Source organism: Danio rerio, chromosome 6, assembly GCF_052040795.2.
Source record: "Danio rerio strain M-AB ecotype USA chromosome 6, GRCz13ab, whole genome shotgun sequence".
NCBI classification, from domain to species: domain Eukaryota; kingdom Metazoa; phylum Chordata; class Actinopteri; order Cypriniformes; family Danionidae; genus Danio; species Danio rerio.
The window spans coordinates 12,493,627-12,513,447 of NC_141026.1; the positions used below are offsets into that span (position 1 = coordinate 12,493,627).

At 36.2% G+C, this 19,821-nt stretch overlaps 1 protein-coding gene and 1 long non-coding RNA gene across 7 annotated transcripts in view; one reads left to right on the plus strand and one right to left on the minus strand.

Moving 5' to 3' along the window:
* gulp1b (GULP PTB domain containing engulfment adaptor 1b) overlaps window positions 1-19,821 on the minus strand; it is a 120,478-nt gene that overhangs the window by 92,876 nt on the left and 7,781 nt on the right. The window lies entirely within an intron of this gene.
* LOC147843389 (uncharacterized) lies at window positions 13,925-19,306 on the plus strand. Its single transcript, XR_015493348.2, has 3 exons — window positions 13,925-15,621; window positions 17,418-18,244; window positions 18,299-19,306. It is a non-coding gene; the product is annotated as an uncharacterized LOC147843389 (long non-coding RNA).

Consider the following 19,821-nt stretch of genomic DNA (forward strand, 5'->3'; position numbering starts at 1 on the left):
CTCCTATCAGCTTAGACTGTGCATTGATTAAGATTATATGTGACTGTCAGTGTAACGTGAATGAACCCCTGACATTTGAAGACATGAAAAGGTGAGCTGAGCTGAGCAAAGAGACAATAATAACTTCATAGACAAAAGAGCAGGTAAACATTGAATTATTATTTTCTCCTTCTTATATTCTATTTATGACTTATTTGTCGTGCAATCAACCTTTTGGGCTAGTTGTAGATGTGTTTGGAAGCAATTCGTAACATTTTAATAATATTTTGGCAAATTGAACTAAATGAACGAAATGACTCGAAAAAAGATTTGTTCATCTTGATGAATGAGACTAAAAGATCCGAGTCAGTAAAATGATCCGAACTTCCCATCACTAATTTGAAATAACAAACTTGATGCTAAATAAATGTGAATGGTCCCTAAGGCCGCTATTATTTGCGATTTCCGGCAACTGATCTTCTTGCACAGACATGCTGGATTCACATGATTTGTTGACAAATGGGTTGTGGATCCATGGGTCCTTCACTGTGCTCTTTTCCCTTTGCAAAGAAACTTTCCAAAGACGTCTGTTTCTTACTCGTTTTGTTAGCTTGCAGGTTTTACTTTGGCACTAAAGTTTATTTTTCAAAATAAAAGATTGTTCAGACACAGATAATTAATAAAACAAAAATAATTGTTGATTTATTGTGTGTACCAATTGATCCACTGACCATTAACGGTCTGCAGCTCGGGGCTTGGCAACCACTGCTGTAGGGCATAGCGATGTTTACTTAAATCTGAAATTCACCTAATTAATTTTTTTAGAATACTCTATAATGCAAATCCATTGAGTTTTTGATAATACTTTATTTAAAAGGCTGAAAACCACAAAAAGTCTATCAAAAAATAATATCTTTGCTCTTGATTCAAACATATTTATGTTCTGATGTGTGTATATATATATATATATATATATATATATATATATATATATATATATATATATATATATATATATATATATATATATATATATATATATATATAGTGCAAATGATTAATACCAATTAATTACATCCAAGATAAACGTTTGAATATACATAATACATACGTGTGTACTGTGTATGTTATGAGACTAATTTGGCATCGTACGATGTGTAAAATGAAACATCGCAATGGGTGATGGCAGCAGTGAATTGATTATTTATTAATTATTTATGAATAATTAATTAATAACAAATTAAATATTTGTAGCCTACCGTTTCAACTACCTGACCCGCATGGTCTTTGTTTTACCCATAACCAAATCATAAATAAACTAAGATTTGAGTTGCACACAAATTACCACCTGTCAATTACTTTTTCCACGGGACTCTTGCATGAACAGGCAGAGTGATCTGGGTCGTTATAATAGAGTTGACAAATTTTCGCAAAAATGTCCAAGTACAAGCATGAAAGTGAAAGATTGAAGCAGTGTACTGACGCTGTGATAAGTTACCTGACAGATTCAAAAGACCGAAGAGTCATTAGATGGAGACAAGATTAGTTAGATATCACCATTAACAACAATAGTGAGTCGTGACCCAGCAGTACATCCATGATAAACTTTCCGATGTGCACTGTACTCTGGGTTTTTTTTGCTCAAAGCACCCGTTGACTGCCTGGAGTTCAGACGTGTGCATATGCTAGAGTGCATAATAGAGTGTCTGTCTGTCTGTCTGTCTGTCTGTGTGTGTGTATGTGTGTTTGTGGTCAAGTCATGAGCATTTTCGGCAGTACAGTGTGGACGGAGAACTTTTCAGAAATGCTAGATGAAACGCCAGTTAGGACGTGAACATTTAAAATTAAGATGTATTAGTGTAAACAGGGCCTAAGTGGGGGTTTTTGCAAGCGGGTTGCTGCTGCGATGGGGCTGGGGCAGAGGATCGTGATGCCGGCTCTGCATTGTGATGTCTATCGGCCCAAACCTGATGTATATTTATGTAGATATGTATAAATATACACAAATACTTTTTGTAAAACACAAAAATATACAAAAGAAATATATTTACAGATACATTTTTATAAAATTTGCATTATATATAAATATTTATATAATAAATATAGTCTCCAAAATATATAAACAGAGTGCACAAATATTTTTGTAAAAACCTTATAACATACTCCAGAGGCTTCAAGCTTGACTGTGTGTGTTTACTGTATATATGCACTTAATGAGGAATATTTTCCCTTTTTTGCCAAATAATTACATCAGTAAAATACCTTTTCCCTGCTAATAATTTTAATTCAACTTCTATGGTCATTAAAAACAAATATTGTGCAAATGTTGCTTTGGAGATCCCTTTTGGTCAGACTCAGTCCTTGTATAATAACAATGTATCGATAACAGCACAATATCACAGCAGTTCCTAAATGTTTGATTTAGTGACTAATTTATATACATTTGTACAATTTCATTCATACATTTTAGTGCAATTTGCTCATCCCACAATGAGAGGTAGATTGGGCTTTGGGGCCACGTCTCCTTTTAAAAATCTTTTGTTTTCATGCAAAAAAAATTGTATGAATTTGTTTAAATTAGCCACTTTTCTGACTATGAAAAATAGTCAATAGTTAATGGTTTCCTCATGAGATCGGCTGAGATAGTGTTGGTTGTAAAGCAGCAAAAAGGTGGCGATTTTGGAAACAGCTTCAGTCTTCCTTCCTCTTTTTCTACAAAGGGAGCTCTCAGTTGTTGTATGTGAAAAGCTCTTGCTGTTGTTACTAGCAACGCTACAAACACCACTGAACAAACACAATATATTAAAGAAAGAAAAAATGACAAATCAGGCAGTCCATAGTGCATAAACTTTAAACGAAGAACAAAAACTGTTGAACTTGTACCTAGTGTTAACCGTATCTGCTATCCACTCTGTCTACGAGCCCATTCCCATCAAAGACTATTTTAGCCCAAATGCCTAGAGCTGCTATACTGATAACTTCATAATCCATCTTAATGCTATTGAAACGAAGTGTAAAAAGCTTCAAAGGAGGAGAGATATTTCTAACAATGTATTGGAGGAAAATTGGTTCAACTAATAGACAATAGAAATGTGGCCTTCGAGATTAGGGTTCAAAAACCCCTACTAAAATAAAAAAGCAGTTGTAATATATAATGTAAGGATAATACACCAATTCCACAAGGGTTCAGTGAGTGTCAAAATGCTTTATTAGAACTGAAGAGAAGGGGGCAAATAACTCACGTATATTTTGTTGTGACCGTGAGCCCTAACCTTTAATAACTTACTTCCATGAAGCCTGCGACAGAATTACAACGCTTTAATGACAATCCTATGATAGACCTAGGCGCATTTCTGGAACACAATATAAATTTCCCCGCTCAAAACAATGCTGGAGCATAACACAACCTCCTGAACAATAAACGCATGAAATAATCCAGTCCACGCCAGTTGTTCACTCCAGTGAGATCACATGGAGAAGGAAAGACGACACAAAGGCAGATGCAAGTCCTTCAGATCACTACAGAAACAATGGGACATAATCTGTCCCTTTTAAATGTATGAATAACATCCAAATGTCTGCGCATGCAGGTAATTAAACAGACCCCAAAAGAATCTGTCTATTGTGCTAAATGATCTAATTCTATAAGGCAACTTTTTAGCATTTACAATAATAAAACATGACAGAGGCGAGGCAGTGGTGCAGTAGGTAGTGCTGTCGCCTCACAGCAAAAAGATCGCTGGGTCGCTGGTTCCAACCACGGCTCAGCTGGTGTTTCTGTGTGGAGTTTGCATGTTCTCCCTGCCTTCGCATGGGTTTCTTCCGGGTGCTTGCTGGATAAGTTGGCGGTTCATTCCGCTGTGGCGACCCCGGATTAATAAAGGGACTAAGCCGACAAGAAAATGAATGAATAAATATAAACACAACAGAATCATTTCCAAAATGATGCACACACATCACTCGCATATAAAGTTTCTGGAGTAGTTGATGAACTCAAAAAACTCAAACATGGTGCCGAATGTATATACGCTGTTTTTCAGAATTCCTAAAGCACATAAAGCACATCTACTATCTTATTAAAATCCATGTTAGCTAAGGGTGTCACGATTTCGATTTTTAATCGAAATCGATCGAAATTTATGCTCAACTTCGATTATCGAATCAAAAAATAGAATCGTCGATGCTGCCACGCCCCCATGTCAAGTTAGCTTGGCTTGCCAAGCGGGAAAAAACATGCTTGTTGAAGTGCTTGTTAAACTGCACACGCAGGAGACCCATCGACAGAGCTTAAATCCTCTCCTCTTCAATGAAGTCGCCGGTGTGGAAGTATTTTGGATTTCTAGTTAGTTATGTTGACAACGTTGGTGTTGTCGACAAAAAAAAAACACAGTTTGCAAGCTCTGCTATGTACTTATTACGGTTGGGATGATAGACGATGGGCGCATCGCGATCCTCCGCCCCGCACCCGTTACAAATCCGCTCGCGAAAAATACACACTCAGGCCCTGTTTACACTAATATGTCTTTGTTTTTAAATGGCATTTTAGAATGACAACGATCCACATCCACAGTGGCGTGTAGCGTTTTTGAGCAGCCCTCCTTCCTCACTACCGCTGAAAACGCACATCACGTGACCACACACACTCATTCACACACAGACGCACACACATTGTCATGCTCTCAAGACAGCAGGTCAAGGCAGTCAGCGGGTCAGTAGACTGCTTCCATCTTTTACTTTCACACAAGTACTTAGTCATTTTAGCGAACACCTCAGATACTGTTGGCTCGTTCCTGTTGGTTGTGCACCTTTTTGCCGACGCCATTATAACGACACAGATCACTGCCTATTCACAAGTCCCGCAGAAAAAAGTGATTGACAGGTGCTAATTATGTGTGTAACTTACCTTTATTCATTTACTGTATGATTTGTTTATGGGTAAAACAAAGACCATGCAAGTCAGGTAGTTTAAACGGTAGGCTACAAATAATTAATTCGTTATTAATTAATTAATTATTCATAATCGAAAATCGAATCGAATCGAGGATTTGGAGGATCGTGACACCCTTAATGTTAGCCATTTAATAACAAAGCTAGAGTCACCGGTCAGACAGAAGCCCTGCCCATGTCACAAATCTTCATCTATTGTGAAGTGAATTTGATGCACGAATTAAGTGAACTGAACGCGGGAATGAAGCGCGAAAACTCAAAATGTTCGCACAAGTCGCGTCTGGTGTATACTATATATCCCATCACAGTGCATTCAGGCACATACTGTAGGTCAGCATGATAAAACATAAGAGGTCACAATCGCTAGATTTTAATCCTACAGGGCTGCTTTTGAAACAGTAGATTATAAATCAAAAAAGCTGTTCCAACCTGCTATTTAAAAGGTGTGCCAAATAAAGTGAACAGAGAGTGCAATCACAAACATTCAGAAAACCACATGCAATTGGTTTCTGTGGTAAATAAAACACACTGTTGTACCCTGATGAATCAATACCAACATTCCTGATAACAAAATGACACTAAGCAGGCGAATAAAAATGACAAACGGGTCATAACTTGTTTACTCATTTATATTTTAGATCGATAAGGCACCGCAGCAGTCGGCTTTGTAAAGAATGCTTGGATTTGTGTGCTTAATAATTCTCCCCCATACAAAGCCTTTACAACTCTTGCTTTACTTAAAATTCACAATGTCAGTTTAAACAAAAGTCTATCGGTTTCTACGCTTCAGTGGAATTAAATGTACAACCCATTAAACTCACGCAGCACCTGCTCCAGTCAATTACAATTTAAAGCTCAAAAAACTCAAATCTAATTTGGAAGCGCGAGCACGCAGACACGTAGTCAGATGCTGATTCACTGACAGGAAATGAAGCTTTAGACGCTGCTGAATGATTTAATCTGTCTGGACGTTTTCAATGGGAGGCTGTAGATTCACAGCATCCAATCTCTGTGTTGTACATGTTTGTTTCTATTGTGCCAATTTCTCATTGTTTGCAATTATGTCAATAGAAAAATAGATTTTATTAATTCATTCATTTTCCTTTGGCTTAGTCCCTTATTTATCAGGGGTCACTACAGCGGAATGAACTGCTAACTATTCTTCTGGCATATGTTTTATGCAGCAGATGCCCTTCCAGCTGCAATCCAGTACTGGGAAACACCCATACATTCTCTCATTCACACACACACACACAAACACACACATGGCCACACACTCACAAGGCCAGTTTAGTTCATCTAATTCACCTCTACTGCATGTCCTTGGACTGTGGAGGAAATCAGAGCTAGATTTTATTAATAATCAAAATGTACAGTGCACAAGATCATAGCTTAAAATGCATATGCCAATCAGATTGTTTCTAATAAAGTAGATCATATAATAACCAAACCATCTGTGTAATTTCATTTTGATCTTTTTAAATATTTACCTATTTTTGATTTGCATGCAAGTTGCAGAGCTTGTGCTGATAAAAGCTGCACATCCGAATGGGAATAAACAGCTTTTACTAAATTAGTATTCCTTGGTAGGAGGTTTCCATCAGGCGGCTAAGGACACATCACTAATTTGCACAGGGTAAAACTTGCTGGCAGCCACATTAAGTGATACTTCCCTGTGTACCGATGATAAATCCAGGATAAATTCAGAGTTTCAGATGTCTCTCGACAAAAGCATTGCATCTTATTTGTTATTCAAATTAGGTCTCATTCGAGGTGTACTTTATCGAAACTGAAGGAGTGTGTGGACTGGTTTTAAACATTTTACTGTCACAGTAAAGTTGCAGTAGATCTAATCTATAAATCAATGATTGAGGATGAGCTGTCATAACAGAGTCAATTGGATCATCAAAATGAACGGCAAAAATAATGATCAAACACACCATGCTTCAGTCATTAATCTAACTATACTGAATATCCTGTCTCAAACTATTATGTTTGATCTCAAGCTAAATTACAACAAAATAGGTACAGTTGAAGTTAGAATTATTAGCCTCCCTGAATTATCTGCCCCAAGTTATTTTTTGCCCCAATTTCTGTTTAACAGAGAGAGTTTTTTCATAAAATTCCTAAACATAATAGTTTTAATAGCCCATTTTTAATAATTGATTTTTTTTATCTTTGCCATGATGACAGTAAATAATATTTTAATAGACATTTTTCATGACACTTCTACAGCTTAAAGAAAAAATTTTAAGGCTTAATTAGGTTAATTAGGTTAGGTTAGAGTGAATGGGCAAGTTATTGTATAATGATGGTTGGATTAAAAAAATATAGCTTAAAGGGGTAATAATTTTGTTCTTTAAAATGGCTTTTAAAACTTAAAAACTGCTTTTATTCTAGCCGAAATAAAACAAATAAGACTTTCTCCAGAAGAAAAAATATTATCAGACATAGTGTGAACATTTTCTTGCTCTGTTAAACATCATTTAGGACATATTTAACATAGAAAAAAATTCAAACAAGGGCTAATAATTCTGACTTCAACTGTATATATACTGCAGTTGCAGTACAGTATGTGAGTATACATTTATCAGCATATGGACCGCTTTTCTGGCGTGACTTGTTTGCTTAGAACAGGGGTGTCAAACTCAGTTCCAAAAGGGCCGAAGCCCTGCACAGTTTAGTTCCAACCCTGCTCCAACACACTTACCTGTAGGTTTCAAACAAGCCTGAAGGACTCAATTAGTTTGATCAGGTGTGTTTAATTAGGGTTGGAACTAAACTGTGCAGAGCTGCGGCCCTTTTGGAACTGAGTTTGACAACTGTGGCTTAAAAGCTCACTTCATATGGCGCTAGACTTGGGAGCAGACTGGAGTTTGAGTCCGACAATTCCAATAATCAGGAAAAACGGGTCGCAGTAAATGCACATGGCCTTGATGGCTTTTCTCTGCAAGTACAGTATGATTTTAAAAATGTGCTGGGTTTAGGGGAGGGGTGTGTGGGTCTGTTGATATCAAGCTGGTATATTATGCATGATGACAAGCCGACTGGCTTCTCTCACGGCGCCAAAATGTACACGGCGCCATCTACTGGATTTGTGAAAACAAAAACGGCAAGAAAACAGTCCAGGGCACATTTTTGTCGATTCTCAAAAATATAGTCCAGGGCAAGTTTTCCAATGAGCCTGGGTTGTCAAAAATATGCAATTGTTGGAAACAACCTGTTTAGCTTGTGTATACACAAATCTGACAGTATAAGTTTACACAGTTGAAGTCAAAATTATCAGCCTCCTTTTGAGTTTTCTTTTCTTTCTTAAATATTTCCAAATGACGTTTAACAGAGCAAGGAAATTTTCACAGTATGTCTGATAATATTTTTTCTTCTGGAGAAAGTCTTATTTGTTTTATTTTAGCTAGAATAAAAGCAGTTACTATTTTTGTAAACACCATTTTAGGGACAAAATAATTAGCCCCTTTCAGTTAATTTTGTTTTTAAAAGTCTTCAGAATAAACCATAGTTGTACAATACTTGCCTAATTATCCTAACCTGCCTAGTTAACCTAATTAACCTAGTAAAACCTTTAAATATCACTTTCAGCTGTATAGAAGTGTCTTTAAAAATAATTATTTAGTAGTAAAATATTACTTACTGTCATGATGGCAAAGATAAAATAAATCAGTTATTAGAAATAAGTAATTAAAACTATCATGTTTAGAAATGTGTCGAAAAAATATTCTCTCTGTTAAACAGAAATTTAGAAAAAAATAAACAAGGGGGCTTATAATTCTGCCTTCAACTGTAAGTAAACCATTTTAATGTAATGTATAAATCATGTAATGTTTTAATACACAACATATCAGGTGATGTCAGAATGTAAGCATCCTTGTACACTATTCTATTCAGAGTATCCTATTTGTCATGCAAGTCGTGATGTTTAATAATGTAACATTTCTAAGCATTCCAAATATCAGTGGGACTTAATGTCCATAATGTCTCAAGTAGAGAAACAGTTGGAGTTTACCATTTTCTCTTCCATTACTGGTACTTTTCTGTTGTTTTTAAGCACTCAAATCTACTGTAATCATGCTTTTTGTCACATATTACACATGCACCTTAAATGCTGGGTAAAATCAGAGTACTGGGCAAAACTCTGTGCCATTCAATTTATGAGTAAGCTATTTTATTACCTTGTGCAGACAAAGAAAAATGATATGTAATGTCTACATGACCACACATGCTCTCAGCCTATTAAGCATAATCATCATATTAACAGCTAGGCAGTAATAATTTAATACAATAAATTTTGCATGTATTATATATTATTTGTTTTATTTCGCAGTTTTATTTGTTTTGCAGTTTTTATTTTTTTTAAAGCCATTTTAAGGTCAAAATTATTAGCCCATTAAGCTATTTTTTTGATAGTCTACAGAACAAACCATCGCTATACAATACTTGCCTAATTACCCTAACCTGCCAAGTTAACCTAACTAACCTAGTTAAGCCTTTAAATGTCATTTTAAGCTGTATAGAAGTGTCTTGAAAAATATCTAGTCAAATATGTACTGTCATCATGGCAAGGATAAAATAAATCAGTTATTAGAAATGAGTTATTACAACTAATATGTTTAGAAATGTGTTGAAAAAATCTCTGCTCTCCGTTTAAAAGAAATTGGGATATATATACACACACACACACACACACACACACACACATACATTCTGTTTACATCCAGCCTACCCTTCGCAATACATTTTACATATTAATTTGCATCTCTATTCCTAGAAAAACAGTCATTATAATGATTTAGTTCTAGAAAGCAAACATCACACCTGTTCCAGTGGTGAATAAGCAAATCTAGAGATTATATTTGTATATAAAAATATGATTTTAAAGTGATGTTTGATAAAATCCGTTTTAATCTGAATGAAAATCTTAGTTCAAAAGAAACGAAAAAAAAGTTTGTAAAAGTGCTGATTTCAGTGTGTCATGTGTTTATTCTGAATCTTTTCTGAAGGGTTCAGTTTATTTAGTGAAACTTTTGTCAAACTGAGAATATGTGAGCACTTTCTGACCGATTGAGTCTAGACACTAGTTCTGAAGAGTCACTGGTTCGTGAAATTGTGAAGACAACTCAAAAGACATGTTGTCCTGCAATTGTTTGCTCACATTGATTTCACATTTATCATGTTCAATCATACGGCAAGCTCACGAATATCTCAATTTTGATTTATAGAGCGACTCATAAGGTACAGGCGAAACTGCATATTTAGATAGCACCACTTTGTTTTACAAGTATTTGATATGGAAATGTTTTGTATGTATGTAATGTATGTATGGGGGGGGGGGATTCTCTCACAGATTCTCCCACAGTCCAAAGACGTGCTATACACTCACCGGCCACTTTATTAGGTACACCTTTCCAACTGCTTATTGATGCAAATTTCTAATCAGCCAATCACATGGCAGCAACCCAATGCATTTAGGCATGTTCAAGATGATCTGCTGCAATTCAAACTGGGAATCAGAATAGGGAAAAAAGGTCATTTAATTGACATGACAAGGTTATTGGAGCCAGACAGGCTGGTCTGAGCATTTCAGAAACTTCCAATTTCTAATGTTTACAGAGAATGGTCCGAAAAAAAAAAAATATCCAGGAAGTGGCGGTTCTGTGGGCGCAAGTGCCTTGTTAATGCCAGAGGTCAGAGGAGAATGGCCAGACTGGCTCGAGCTGATAGAAAGGTAGTACTATTGTTGTTGACCATGTCAATCCCTTTATGACTAGTGTACCCATCTTCTGATGGCTACTTCCATCAGGATAATGTCATTAAGCGCAAATCATCTCCGACTGGTTTCTTGAACATGACAATGAGTTCACGGCAATTAAATGGCCTCCACAGTCACTGGAACTCAATCCAATAGAGCACAATTGGGATGTGGTGGAACGTGAGATTTGCATAATGGATGTGCAGCCAACAAATCTGCAGCAACTGCGTGATGCTATCAAGTCAATGTGAAACAAAATCTCTGAGGAATATTTCCAGTACATTGTTGAGTCTATGCCACAAAAGATTAAGGCAGTTCTGAAGGCAAAAGGGGGTTAAACTCGGTACTAGTAGGGTGTACCTAATAAAGTGGCCGATGAGTGTAGGTGTAGGGATTGAATTAACTAAATTGGCTGTAGTGTATGAATGCATTTGAGAGCTCATAGGTGTTTCCCAGTACTGGGTTGAGACTGAAAGGTCATCCGCTGCGTGAAACATATGCTATAATAGTAGACGGTTCATTCCGCTGGGGCAGCCCCTAATAAATAAGGGACTGAGACAAAGGAAAATTAAATAAAATGTCTTAATTATAATTACCTTTAACAAAAAAATTCTTCATTTTCAAAAAATTCTTCATTTTTTGGCATACTCATAAAATCATTCTTACATTATGAGAGGTTGAAGAGGCTCTTAATTACACAAGAATATGCACTTTAAAGTGTGTGCTTTGCTTCCTTTAGGCCTGTAACAGCAGGAAGCAATCAGCAGACAGTGTTCATATCACGTCTCTTCATACAAAGGCAATCAGGTTACCACGGGGACAGCATTCTGGAATGTCATCAGATCAGTCATACTCCTTTTGAGTCTAAATCATGCCAAAACGTAGGTAAGAACTGCAACCGAAATGACTCGAGATCATTTATTGAGTTAGATCATCAACAGAATCGCAAAACTGCATAAAGAATAACAGATCCAAATCCAATACTGACTGGCTGCAATGATCATGAGTAAATTATACAGCGAATGACAAAGCAATGGTTCAAAGAACAATTTTGCATATCCTTTTCTCTAAATACACGATGAGGATCACGTAGTCATGACATCAATTATTTTGCAGGTGTGGAAAACAAATATTTCAGCGTTGCTGGCAGGATTTATGCTGTCTCTTAAATCTCACATTGAAAAAATGTAAGACATTGATCAATTTGAGTAAAGATTATGTGATTTGTGACGTTTGTAGTAATTTGGTTGAATGACACCTGGAGATCAGAGTAAATTAACGTGATTTTCCCTTGATCTGATAATCAGTCCATTAAAATTCATTCAAAGCCCTATGTAAATGGCCTGCCTATGTAAATGACACATGGCTATTTAAGAATATGCTAAAAACGTATGCATCCTCACGACAGACCTTTGGCAAATTAAAGGGATAGTTCCCTCAGTCATGAAAACTCTGCTCTAATTTACTCAGCCTTACATTATTTGAAACCCAAATGATTTTTAATCTTCGATGTTTGACAAAATGTGAACTGTACATTTTTTTTTCAAAAATGAAAATTAGTCAGAAAAACAAAACCTTTTATTCGCTGTGATTGACAGTTGTTCCACCATATATTGATTTCTTTTCACTTAATAGAGATGCACAATTAATGGTCCCACTTTATATTAAGTGGCCTTAACTAATATGTACTTACATAGGAACTAATAGTTTTTTAAATACATGTATTTACTGTGTACTTATGCTTGATTTAATACAAGTATGTAATTACATCTGTAATTAACTTTTGTAATTACATTTGTAAATACACTGTTGACCATCCCTTACACCTTAACCCACCCTTAAACCTACACATGCCACCAAACCTGTCCATAACCCAACCTCTATTCCAACTCAAAAGCACCACAAGTGTTCTCAAATACATCCTAAACACAGTAAGAACATTGTATTTATTTTTTTGATGTAAGTACATAGTAGTTAAGGACACTTAATATAAAGTGGGACCCAATTAATCATAAAAAGATCGCAATCTCGATTCAAGCCCCTAGACGATCTTAATCTAGCATTTCTACAATTCTGTCAATCATATTTTCAAGTTCAGGAGAGAAGCAGTGGTGGCCGCACAAGTCTTCACATTGTTTTACATACGTTGTTTAGCAATGTGGACACCTTCAAATGGTGTTCAAAGAGTCGCATGCTGTATTTATAAGATATATAATTTACCTCAAAAATGTCATTTCTGTCTTCATGTAATGATGTATTTGCGACCGCAAAATCACACGTGACGTGAGCTGACAGTCAGCTGTTACCACAAGTTGGAAAAAGTCATTTCCGGGGGATACAGAGTTGATTTGCGGGAGGTAGCGGATTAGTGGGTGCTTGAACGTATCTGTAAAGGGGGCATGTGCGCGCGAGACGTACTTGAAGAGTGGTGGGGGTGAGTTGCGTGCAACGTACCTGAAGAACGGTGGGGGTGAGCTGCGCGAGACGTACCTGAGGGGCAAGTAGGGATGCTGTGGAGAGAGGGGTGTGCAACATATTTAAGGACCGGGCAGGAGACGTGCGAATTCCGGGAGATTTTCGTTCATTTGCGGGCATCCGGGAGTGTCTATGCATTTTAGGGGTACTCCCGCAACTCCCGGGAGACTTGGGATGTCTGCCACAGGGAGGGCGGGCGCGCGCCTCTGATTGAGGTTTACTTTAATGAACAGAACCTGCATATGCTGTAAATAACAGGTAATAAAGTTGTACATAACATTTAGTTTGTGGCACGGAGTGATTGTTTGGGAGCTGCGCGGGAAGTGAACCGCTCTTAGCAGTGAAAATGAAACCGAAAGCGCACACAGTGTTGCCAGATGTAGGTGACTGGTTTCAGCCCAAAAAGTATCCAAAACCCGCCGAAATGCAAAAATACCCCCCCAGTCTTCTGTATTCACAAAAATCACATCAGTGACAGATTTTAAGCAGAAAATTACAGATTGTAAGCATATGTGTCAAACTCCATAATTAAACATCAGAATTATCATCAGCATTAATGACCAGGACAAATCTAAAGTCTGTTCAAGTCCACCATTCCAAGTCTATACACAATTTAGCATATTAACTCACAGGACAGCTACACAAAGCCTATTGCTGTTTTACCACATGTTTGAGAATAACAATAATAATAGCCCACTCATATTAACCTTTATTTTACATCTACAGAATCGTGAGAAAATCGTGATCTTTATTTTAGGCAAAAAATAGCGATTCTCATTTTAGTCAGAATTGTGCAGCTCTATCTCTTAAAAAACAATATGTATGATTTGTCTTTATTAAAATATATAAAACACAAAAACAGTGTTATATGTTTTGCTGACATGGGCACTTATTATCCCAAATGTTTCAAAGAATGTTCAAACAAGCAATTTTATAGGAAAATTCTCTAAATAAGCAATTTTATCTAGTGACACAGACTGTGTCCTGCACTGTAAAACCCAATAAGTTAAGCTAACTCAAACCATTTGAGGAAACCGATCGCAACAAACCAGTTAAGTTTATTATCATGATCATGTTTTATTTTGGTAAAATAGGTGTAATCTAGAGGCCTTTGCAGACTAGAAGTCAAGTAATCTTTTTTTGTTTCTAAAACACACATGGGAAAATATATCCGGTTTCGATATCGATTACGGCTTCTAATGATTATGAAAAACCATTAATCGAGATAAACGATTATTCCATCATATACCGCCTCCTTTCCAGTTCCACATGAAAGTGACTAAAAGATGTGCTGTAGTGTAACTTTTGCAGCTCGGTATGCGCATCATTTATATTTTTAAAAGCGCGAAAGAGCACATGCTGTTGTGTGTGCGCGCGCTGCGCTTAGACTCAGACAGGTTTTGTTTGTGTGTTTGTGCGTGTCTGTGTGCGCGCGGTCTGCACTCAGCCTCGGAAAGCAGAGCACACGCACATCTAACGCCATAATGCGAGCATTTTAATGGTCAAATAGTTTACTGATTATTCATATTAATCCTCATTTGTGTAATAAACAAACAAGTTGAGAATCAAAAGACACGTGAAAGAGAAACCATATCGGAGCCGCACTATTCTTAAAGTGACAGCGTGCAATATTCCTGCTGTTGTTTTTATTATTAATCAAACAAAAGGACAAAATCCACTCACTACTCTTGACTGAAGGACTTTTGTAGCCAAAGTTTTTTTCTTACAGTGAAGATGCTTAAAGCGCAGTTTAAACATCACAGATTTAATAGCTCATTTCTAATAACTGATTTCTTTTATCTTTGCTATGATGACAGCACATTATATTTGACTAGATATTTTTCAAGATACTAGTATTCAGCTTAAAGCGACATTCAAAGGCTTAATTAGAGTAAATAGGCAAGTCATTATGTAACAGTAGTTTCTTCTGCAGACAATCAAAAATATATATAGCTTAAGGGGGCTAATAATATTGAGCTATTAAAATAGGTTTCAACATATTTAAATTTGATTTTATTCTAGCGGAAATAAAACAAATAAGCCTTTCTCCAGAAGAAAAAAAATATTATAGGAAAGACTGTAAAAAAATTGCTCTGTTAAACATAATTTGGGAAATATTTGTATGTAAAAATAAATTCACAGAAGGGCGAATAATTTTGACTTCAACTGATAATCGTTTTGAATAATCTTGATTACAATTATGACCAAAATAATCGTGATTATGAATTTTCCCATAATCGAGCAGCCCTAGTATATTTACGTGATTTAATTTTTTTTTTATTTATGTTGTTATTCAATAAAAATATTCACTGTAATTGCTTCTTCCTGAGAGCCTATGAATTTTGAATAAACATTGAATGTTCCTCAGATGAACTTTTCATGGCATATGAAATTCATTCAAATAATGTATAATCTATGATATTAAATAAAAATATGTGCTTGGGCCGGATGCCTGAGTATATGGAACAAAATCAATGCCTAAAGTCTTGAATTTAAAAGTTTGTTGAATATCACAAACTGAAAAAAATAATACACCGTATTAACAAGTTCTTGCATTTTAATGACTTGAATTCCAGGGTTTGTATTTTTAGGTCCTGAAATTTAACATATCTGTTTATTTAAGCTGTGAATATTTCAACGAAAAATATTTCAAACACGTTTTCATACTTAAAAATTCAATAATTCATATTCAATTTTCAGATTTCACTTACAAAATATTCAATACCCTTTAAAAATACGATGTATAATATTCAAAAGGTCATTTTCAGTTCATTTTATTTCAGTTCAAATATTCGCTTCCATAAATTCAGTGGATCAAATTCGACTGTCCGGGAACTGCAGTCATTAAAGATTTTATTAGTTATCATTGGCTGCGACATTGCCACTTTTGCGTTATTACCTTTTTTCTCGCCTATAGGCTACATAACAATAAAACAATAATCTGGACAAACTAAGACATTTGGCAAACGTTTAACCATGGCAGAACCCCAAAAATTAGAAAAAATGTCATACAATAATAATATTAACAATCATAATAATAATTTAAATGATGAAAATGTATAACCTATCCCAATCCTGACATAGCTGCGTTTAAACAGCGCAAACATTACTCCTTATAGTTATGCCATATTAGACGGTTCTGTGTGAATAACTGAAGACGCTCCTTTAATGCATTCGCAAAATTATTTTAAATCAGACGCCCTGTCCATAACCAACCTTAAATCATACCTGAACTCTCTTTTTAACATTTCCAAATAAACTGTTGTTTTGTGACATTCTCATAAAATCTCTCTGGTTTTGAAAATCTTTGTTCGTAATTGTTCTTAGCCCTGTTTATCTATTTTGTATTATTATTATTATATTTCCTCTCCTGTTTCACTTACGTTTATATTCTTTAGCTGTCAATATAATACTTCGCGTCTATGGAAGAAAGAGTCAATAAAGATAGACAATGTGTAACATCATATTCATCAAAAGACGGTTTATGTGCAAGTACCCGCACCGGTCCGAGCAGGTAACGAGCCGGCATGGGAGACAAGCTCCGATATAAGATTGCAGAACAACGTCTGTCCCTGGATCCGAGGGGTGAGCTTTACGCGATCACCAGCTGGCTTCCGTTACATAAGGGCAAATATAAACGACTAAACCCTCATTTACTCATTTTACTCATACTTTTTATTATTTATAATGTCCAAGGCATTGATATTAAAATTGAATGCTACTTTTGTGCCTTTATTAGCCTTTTTCTCGCCTGTTTACTGGGTTAAAAATCTTACATTATTCCATCTCCACCTGCTGGTGAAAGCTAGAGCAGCTGGCGATCTTCAATCGGCAATCTATTGCTTCTCCTGCAGTTCCCGGATGTAATGTTGAATTTTAACAGTCGAATTTGATCCACTGAATTTATGGAAGCGAATATTTGAACTGAAATAAAATGAACTGAAAATGACCTTTTGAATATTATACATCGTATTTTTAAAGGGTATTGAATATTTTGTAAGTGAAATCTGAAAATTGAATATGAATTATTGAATTTTTAAGTATGAAAACGTGTTTGAAATATTTTTCGTTGAAATATTCACAGCTTAAATAAACAGATATGTTAAATTTCAGGACCTAAAAATACAAACCCTGGAATTCAAGTCATTAAAATGCAAGAACTTGTTAATACGGTGTATTATTTTTTTCAGTTTGTGATATTCAACAAACTTTTTAATTCAAGACTTTAGGCATTGATTTTGTTCCATATGAGTAGCTCTGTCATCATGTCTCTCGCAATGAAAAAATACCATACTGCTAAAATTGTGCACATTCAATAGCAGAACAGTTTTAGTTCCCCAATGGGGCTTTCAGTAATTAGCTCTTAAAAGAACATTTCAATAATCTAAATGACGCTTCACTATAAAGAGAATTTTCTAGAATGACAAAAGTTTCATGAACGTTAACAATCCTTGCCATCAATGCCAATAAAGGATCTTTATTTTTGAGCCATTACCTGAACAGAAGCATCTAATGGTCAAATAACAAAGCAGCAGCTTTTAGTGTGTTTAAAGTCTGCATGAAGTTGCTGAGTATGTTGATATTCTTCCAACTGAAATGTAATATTGAGTGGGGGCCAGGGCTTTCTTTTGCCACATCATTCCCTTGTAGTAAACTAATGGTAAGAGGTCTGTGGACCGTGGTTAAGATTATTGTGGCTGAAGCCAACAAAATTGACAATAATGGAGAATTACTGCTACTCCAAACGTGGAAGCAAATCAGGCTTTGATTGTAGATATGCCAAATAATGCCATTTTTTTCACACAGCGTGACTATCTAGGGTAGCGTTCAGTTGCTGCTGTATACTTCATGGTGCATCTGTTACAGGGGAATACACAATGCATTTCTACAAAATCGGTGACAACTCCATTTGGCTTATAAACGCAGATGAGAAGAAGATCCCTCAAGATCACGTGCAGACTGGTGGGATTGGTGCAATAAATACTTTAAATAATCTCCCACTCAAATGGTCCTTAACTGAACTCTGATATACAGCAAAAGGGAAAAGATTATAGAAGAGGAAATGTTTGGGGAGCAAATGTGATAATATAATAAATAATACATTATTTATTAATTAATTAAATTATTAAATAGTAAATATTTGTTAGAGTTTGTGAGAAGTCGATCAACTCAATCTCTCAACATGTGTGAAACTTGCCATAAGAAACACCGTGCCGATCTTAGTTTGGTTTGAACACGAGCAGATTCGAGGGGCTGTGGCAGTGAAAAGTGAAAGTATCCGCCCCCATTACGTCAGTAGCGGACCTAGTTGAAACCACAGGCAGTCAGGCAGCGTAATACAGAGAGTGAATCATTACTGTTGTAATGGGGGCGGATACTTTCACTTTTCACAGCTACAGCCCCTCGCCTCTGCTCATGTTCAAACCAAACTAAGATCGGTGCGGTGTTTCTTAAAATGGTGTTTTTGACATCAACATAATGTTGTCCCTAGATGCTGGCTAGACATTGAATTTTGGTCACCTGACATCACAACCTAAATCTAACCGAATATTAACATCATATGATGTTGTGTGCCTGCTGGGCAATAACGTAATACACTACAGAATGTTACGTTTACACATCCACAAATTACATGTACATCAGCTTTTTACAGTGTAATACTCTCTACTCACTGCTCTTGAGTACCTTTGAAAGGTCTACTTTTTACTCATACTTTGAGTAATATTTACAACAGATACTTTTACTCTACTTGCACTACATTTTTAGGCAAGTAATGGTACTTTTACTCAAGTATGATTTTTCAGTACTCTTTCCACCACTGGTCGAGCCTTGAAGCGGATGAGAAAACTGAAGCTACATTGCACACAGGCTGGCTAAAACTGGACAACAGGAGACTAAAAAAGCTGCCTTGTCTAATCAGTCTCGATTACTACTGAGACATCAGAATTATATGTAAACAACATGAAAGGATAAATCCATCTTGCCTTGTGGTTAAGCCAGGCAGTGGGGTTGTAATGCATCGGGGATGTTTTCACAGTTTAAGCCCCTTAATACTAATTAAGAAACATTTAAAGGAGGGCGACGTGGTGGCACAGTAGGCACAGTAGGTAGTGCTGTCGCCTCACAACTAGAAGGTCGCTGGTTCAAGCCTCAGCTGGGTGAGTTGGCGTTTCTGTGTGGAGTTTGCATGTTCTCCCCGTGTTCGCGCGGATTTCCTCCGGCTTCCCCCACAGTCTAAAGACATGTGGTACAGGTAACATGCGGTAAATTGGGTAAGCTAAATTGTCTGTAGTGTATGAGTGTGAATGAGTGTGTATGGATGTTTAATAGAGATGGGTTGCAGCTGGAAACATATGCTGGATAAGTTGGCGGTTCATTCCGCCAACTTATTCCGCCAACCGATCCCAGATTAACAAAGGGACTAAGCCGAAAAGAAAATTAATTTTGAATAACATTTAAAGGGATAGTTCTCCCAAAAAATTTAAATTCGCTCACTATTTACTGACCTTCAAGTGGTTTACTTATCTTTCTTTTGTTAAACTCAAATGACTTACATTTTTTACTGGTTACAAGTTTCCAGTATTCTTCAAGACATATACTTTAGTGTTTAACAGAAGAAAGAAAGTCAAACAGGTTTGCAACAAGTAAATAGGGAT